Genomic DNA, 6,465 nt, shown 5'->3' on the forward strand with positions numbered 1-6,465 from the left:
AGAATACAAGTCCTTCTTCATTCATCATCTATTGGGTCCAAGGGTTTTGGGATGAGATAAGAGGGCTAGAGAGATACACACAATACACACAATATAGTTTTGAAAATAAGTTTTATTTATGGCTGTCAGAAAAAACATCAAACAATGACAGCTCACAAACGTCGCATCTAACGTGAGTATACAACATGGGTTTGATCCTCTAAAGTTCATATAAATCTTGGAATATGTCAGCGTCTTCAAATTCTTGAATTCTTCAGAGGATTCACAGTTGTAGCTTCAGTTCTTCTAGTGTATGGTGAGGTCTGATATCTTATCGTTCTCGGAGTGGCTTCAGTTCATCCCCCGTGTGGTCCAAAGGGAACGGGGTATTGTCTAACTATTTGAGTTAAAAGGAAAGATTTGATAAAGCTCAGAAAAGAAGAGAGGTAAAGGACCTTTTTGAAAATAAAGTTTTAGAGAAATCCTTTCCTAAGGGCTTTCCAGTTTCTAGGGTCACGTCCTACAGTCAACATCTGCTCTAATACCATCTCTGTAGCGACCCAACCTCAAACGGCCAAGCCTCTGTGCATCCGTGCCATCCCTGGATCGGTATGTTGGCACACAAAGTACATCAATGTATATATCAAAGTTCAATCACATGTATAAATAACGTAAAACTGATATATACCTCATAAATCTCAGCGGAAACAATTGAATGGGTGTGGAGTCCCATCAACGCCAACGGCAAGTTGAGTGTAGATCGTAACCCTACAACGTAACTCTTACTCATCATAGAAAATTCCAGCAACATAAGATGTTGCAGCCATGTAGGTCAGTACATTGAATGTGCTGGCAAGTCACATCATAAGAATAATGAACCTATTTGTACATGCAATTTGGCTGGTGGAAATGATGTAGGGTAGAACCCTATGGCCTGATCTTTCACGAAAGGAGCGGAATCCCGTGAAGAACACGAAGAACACAAAGGGGAAACGAGAGAAAACACTCAAACCAACATGAATAGATCACACATGTGCTAGATCCTCGGATACATGGAACGATACACGGTACATGATCAACTAGGGAAGATACATAGGTAGCCGGTCTTCTCTATGAGGAGGTCTTGAGGGGGGCCACCCAAGAGGGGGTCTTGAATCCAAGGTGATCTTCTCTGAAGAGGGGCCGCAGTCTCTCTCGAGGAGTAGATCCGATATGGATGAGCGAAGCTCTATCTCTCGAATGAGCTATCACAACGCTAACCCTAGAAAGGAGGTGGTGGAGGAGTATATATAGTGCTAGCCCACGAAGGGGTAAGTGAGAGGGGGGACACATGGGCCCTTGGCCCGAGTCTTTGCACGCAGGCAGGCCGGAAGTTTCGGGCTTCGGAAGTTCCTGGCAGGTTCCGGTGTAAGCCGAGAGTTGGCACGGCGTAGGCTGTGCTGGAGTGGCGAGGGCCGGAGGTTCCGGGCTGGCCGGAAGGTCCGGAGGCCGGAGGTTCCGGCTGTGGCTGGAAGGTCGGGGCCTGGCAGAAACTCTGCACAAGTCTTGATGCCGGTTGTTGCTTCTCCTTGAGTCCTTGATTCCTGAGAACATGTAGTGTCTCGGCATTAGGTAGCAACCACGTCTCGGAAGAATGGAAAGGGAAAGGACTTAGGAATGAGTTCACCTTGTGTCCAATGGCGTATGCTCGAGGTCGAGGTCTCATCATAGTGTACATGGGGATGATCGTAGGATGCTCCGCATCATCTCCCCTCCCTTGGGAAAGATCCGACCTCGGATCATGATCCTCATCACCATGGAAACAATTGTTGTGGATGGACTTGTAGTTGTACGGAGTTGAAGACATTGCGCAATCCACGTACTCCAAGGTGTCGCCGGAGTGGTATATATATGCAAAAATAGCAAACACAAACAACACTCGGAAATACAATGGTTAGCGCACACAAAGTGTCCATCATGTAAGAAAGAGTCCGTGCGGCAAGATTGTTCGCGACAAAGTGCACGAAGCTTATCAAGATTATCTACAAAGATATGCAAAGCATTCATGGGTGAAAATGCAATCATTGTGCACACATATGTGTTGTGAATATGATCAATGCAACCACGGTGCAAAATGATGCCATAGAGAGACGGTTTGTCACTAGCATGAATATGGCAAGGGTTGCTCAAGATGAGTATGTGATCATGCAATTGATGATGGGTAATATGATCATGATGTATGAGTATGCCATCAAGAAAGATCACAACAAATTTGCTAAGGAAATGCACAAGCTCATATATCATGGATGACATGGGAATACAAGATGCAACAAGGCAATCATAACGTGAGTCAATCCATGCATGAGATGCAAATTTGTCATGTGTATGATATGTCCATCGAGCATGACATGGGTGAGCATAATCAACAAGTATGGAGGTGCTGGCGTACCAATGCTCGATGTCGTTGCATGAGTGGAGGTTCGAAGGTTCTTCCAATAAGTCCGAGCGCTCCTCAATGTGAAGGTCTGCAGAGTCAATCTGTAGGATCAAAAGTATGTCTAGAGGGGGGTGATTAGACTACTTGACCAAATAAAAACTTAACCTTTTCCCAATTTTAGTTCTTGGCAGATTTTAGCTAATTTAGGACAAGTCAAGCAATCATCACATAATTCAAGCAAGCATGCAAAGAGTATATAGGCAGTGGAAAGTAAAGCATGCAACTTGCAAGAATGTAAAGGGAAGCGCTTGGAGAATTCAAACGCAATTGGAGACACGGATGTTTTTCCCGTGGTTCGGATAGGTGGTGCTATCCTACATCCACGTTGATGGAGACTTCAACCCACGAAGGGTAACGGTTGCGCGAGTCCACACAGGGCTCCACCCAAGGGTAACGGTTGCGCGAGTCCACACAGGGCTCCACCCACGAAGGGTCCACGAAGAAGCAACCACCCACAAAGGGTCCACAAAGAAGCAACCTTGTCTATCCCACCATGGCCATCGCCCACACAGGACTTGCCTCACTAGCGGTAGATCTTCACGAAGTAGGCGATCTCCTTGCCCTTACAAACTCCTTGGTTCAACTCCACAATCTTGTCGGAGGCTCCCAAGTGACACCTAGCCAATCTAGGAGACACCACTCTCCAAGAAGTAACAAACGGTGTGTAGGTAATGAACTCCTTGCTCTTGTGCTTCAAATGACAGTCTCCCCAACACTCAACTCTCTCTCATAGGATTTGGATTTGGTGGAAAGAAGATTTGAGTGGAAAGCAACTTGGGAAGGCTAGAGATCAAGATTCATATGGTAGGAATGGAATATCTTGGTCTCAACACATGAGTAGGTGGTTCTCTCTCAGAACATATGAGTTGGAATGGTGTGTGTGTTCTGATGGCTCTCTCATCGAATGAGAAGGAGGTGGAGGGGTATATATAGCCTCCACACAAAATCCAACCGTTACAAAGTTTTCCAATCTCGGTGGGACCGAATCAATAAACTCGGTCGGACCGAAAATGTAAACCTAGTGACCGTTAGAGATTTTTGGTGGGACTGACATGCAACTCGGTAGGACCGATATGGTTAGGGTTTGGGCATAACGTAATCTCGGTGAGACCGATTACACAAACTCGATGAGACCGAATTTGGTAATTAGCTAACCAAAGAGTTGGTCAGGCAAACTCGGTGGGACCGATTTGCTCTTTCGGTGAGACCGAGTGGAACTCGGTGAGACCGAAAAGTTACAAAGGGGAAACACTGAGTTTACATTGCAATCTCGGTGGGACCGATTCGCTCTTTCGGTGAGACCGAAAAGTTACGAAAGGGAAACAGAGAGTTTGCAATCCCATCTCGGTGAGACCGAGATCCTTATCGGTAGAATCGAATTGCTAGGGTTTGGCAGTGGCTAATGACAAAGAAAACTCGGTGGCGCCGGATAGGAAGAATCGGTGGGACCGAGTTTGGCTTAGGTTTTAGGTCATATGTGGATATGGGAAAGTAGTTTAGGGTTTTGGAGCATATCACTAAGCACATGAAGCAAGAGGCTCATTAAGCAACACCTCATCCCTCCTTGATAGTATTGGCTTTTCCTAAAGACTCAATGTGACCTTGGATCACTAAAATATAAAATGAAGAGTCTTGAGCTTTTGAGCTTGAGTCAATCCTTTGTCCTTAGCATTTTGAGGGTTCCACTTTCACATCCATGCCATGCCAATCATTGAGCTTTCCTGAAATAATCATCTTGGAATAGCATTAGCTCAATGAGCTATATGTTGTTATGAATTACCAAAACCACCTAGGGATAGTTGCACTTTCAATCTCCCCCTTTTTGGTAATTGATGACAACATATAGATCAAAGCTTCGACAAATGATAATAAGCATGAAATATATCGTCGCTTTGAGAAGTATGTGATAAGTAAGAGCTCCCCCTAAATTTGTGCATATTTAAAATTTGCTTTGGACTGCAAATGCACAAGGAGTTAGAGTCATGGGTTACTCTTCCATGTCACATACATCTTGGTGGAGCGCTTAAAATGATAAGAATGAAATACATGCACTCATCACCAAGAATAGTGAAAGATCACATAAGATAGATAAGATAATAGCATTAAGCAAACATTAAGTGTAGCTTATGATCAAACACATGATCATCAATGTGTCACAAATAATGACATAGTATCTCAAGCACTCAAAAGCAAACAAGTTTGAAAAACCACCAAATAAAGCAAGAGAGAAAAGCAACACTCTCTCTCTCGAAGCCTATGATCTATACATTTTTCTCCCCCTTTGGCAACAAGTTACCAAAAAGTTCCTAGAGAATGCATAGTGCTAGATCGACGCTCAGGCTTGATCTTCTGGTGGTGGTGGAGTCCGGATCACTCCAAGGACGAAGGCTTCGGTAGAAGCTGAAGTAGACGCTGGAGTTGGAGCTGAAGTAGATGCTGGAGCTGGTGGAACTGAGGCTGTAGCTGGTGCTGAAGTGGTGGCTCTGGTGTCAGCAACTGGCACGGCAGATGACCTCGGGCCTCGTGGCACTCTGGCAAAGGCATGAGTGGTAGTCCTGCCTCTCCTCTCCTGCATGTCCTCCTGGAGCTGCTCCACTGCAGACTGAACTTCCGTTACTTTGACATCCAAGTCATAGAACTTCTGTTCCATGATTCTCTCTAGGCTCTGCTGATTCTGAGTGAGGGTGGCCAGACTTTTCTCAATCCTCAGCGTGGATGTAATCAAGTAACCAAGCTGCTCTTGTTTAGTCTTCAAGAAGTACTCATATGCCTCCTCTTGAGTTGGCATCTTGGCAGCTTTCTCCTTCCTTGCCTTCTCCTTCTTTGCGTATGCTTGGGCAGATGATGGCTCGTTCTCAGTCATGACAACTTGATTGTCCTCAAAATCTGGACGGATGGGCAGGTGTTCCTTGTCCAATAAATATATTCCCATGCCCATCTTGGAGTTGATGAGCTCCTGAATCTGAGGGGCATATTTGCAACTCCTCTTCTGATCTGCTGCAGTCCTTTTGATAGTTTCCACTATGAGGCTCATCACTTTGAACTTCTGAGGCACATCAAACACATGTAGCAAGTTGATAGCATGGCCTCTGATCATCTTGTGATCACCTGACTTGGGCAATAAGGTGTGCCTCAAGATCCAATTGATAGTCGGGAGCCCTGACAGAAGGTAATGCACTGAGCCAAACTTGAAGGTATCAAGTGCTTCATTTGGGATCTCCTTGTACATATTTGACATTGAGTTGTGGTCCATCTTCTTCTTGGCATAGATATCCAAGTCATCATCTTGCTCCTCTGGGGCATTAATGATCTGTGCCCACTCAGCAACTGTGGATTGGTACATTGTACCCTCAGACATCCATGTGATCCTCCCATCTAGGTAGAAGTGTGCCATGGAGTAGAACTGCATGATAAGCTCCTCGTTCCACTTTGTGAGCTTCTGCCCAACAAAGTCAGCTACTCCACAAGCTATGAAGCTGTCTTGCACGATAGTGCTCCTCATTGTCCTTAATGTATTGCCAATCAACCCATCGCATATCACAGACAATGGGCTTCTTATCTAGCAGCACTGTCTCATAAAAATCCTGCTGCTCCTTGGTGTGAAATCTGTAGTCCACAGCAGTCCTCCTCCTTGAAGCATATGGGTCTGCTTCTCTCCACTTCCTCAGCCTTGAATCTCTCCTGAGCTTCATATCATCAGCCACAGGATGAGCATCGTTGTGGTCTGGGATCTTGGGCTTTAGCTTCCTTAGGACATTCTCTTCCTCTTCTTCTGCACCTTCAGGCACTGGGGCCTTGTTCTTTTCAGCAGCTGGGATGCTTCTTGTGTTTCTCTTAGGTGCTGTCTTGGCCTTTGGTGCAGCCTTGGGTGCCTTGGGTGCTGGTGCAGCCACCTCTTATTCTTCTTCTTCTTCCTCTTCCATGATGGAATCTTTGCCAAGCACTCTAGCCACAGTCTTCTTCACCCTTTCCTTTCTTTTCTTGCCCTCAGCTGCAAGTGGCTCTATGGG

The sequence above is a fragment of the Triticum dicoccoides genome, chromosome 7A (genome assembly GCF_002162155.2).
Source record: "Triticum dicoccoides isolate Atlit2015 ecotype Zavitan chromosome 7A, WEW_v2.0, whole genome shotgun sequence".
NCBI classification, from domain to species: Eukaryota; Viridiplantae; Streptophyta; class Magnoliopsida; order Poales; family Poaceae; genus Triticum; species Triticum dicoccoides.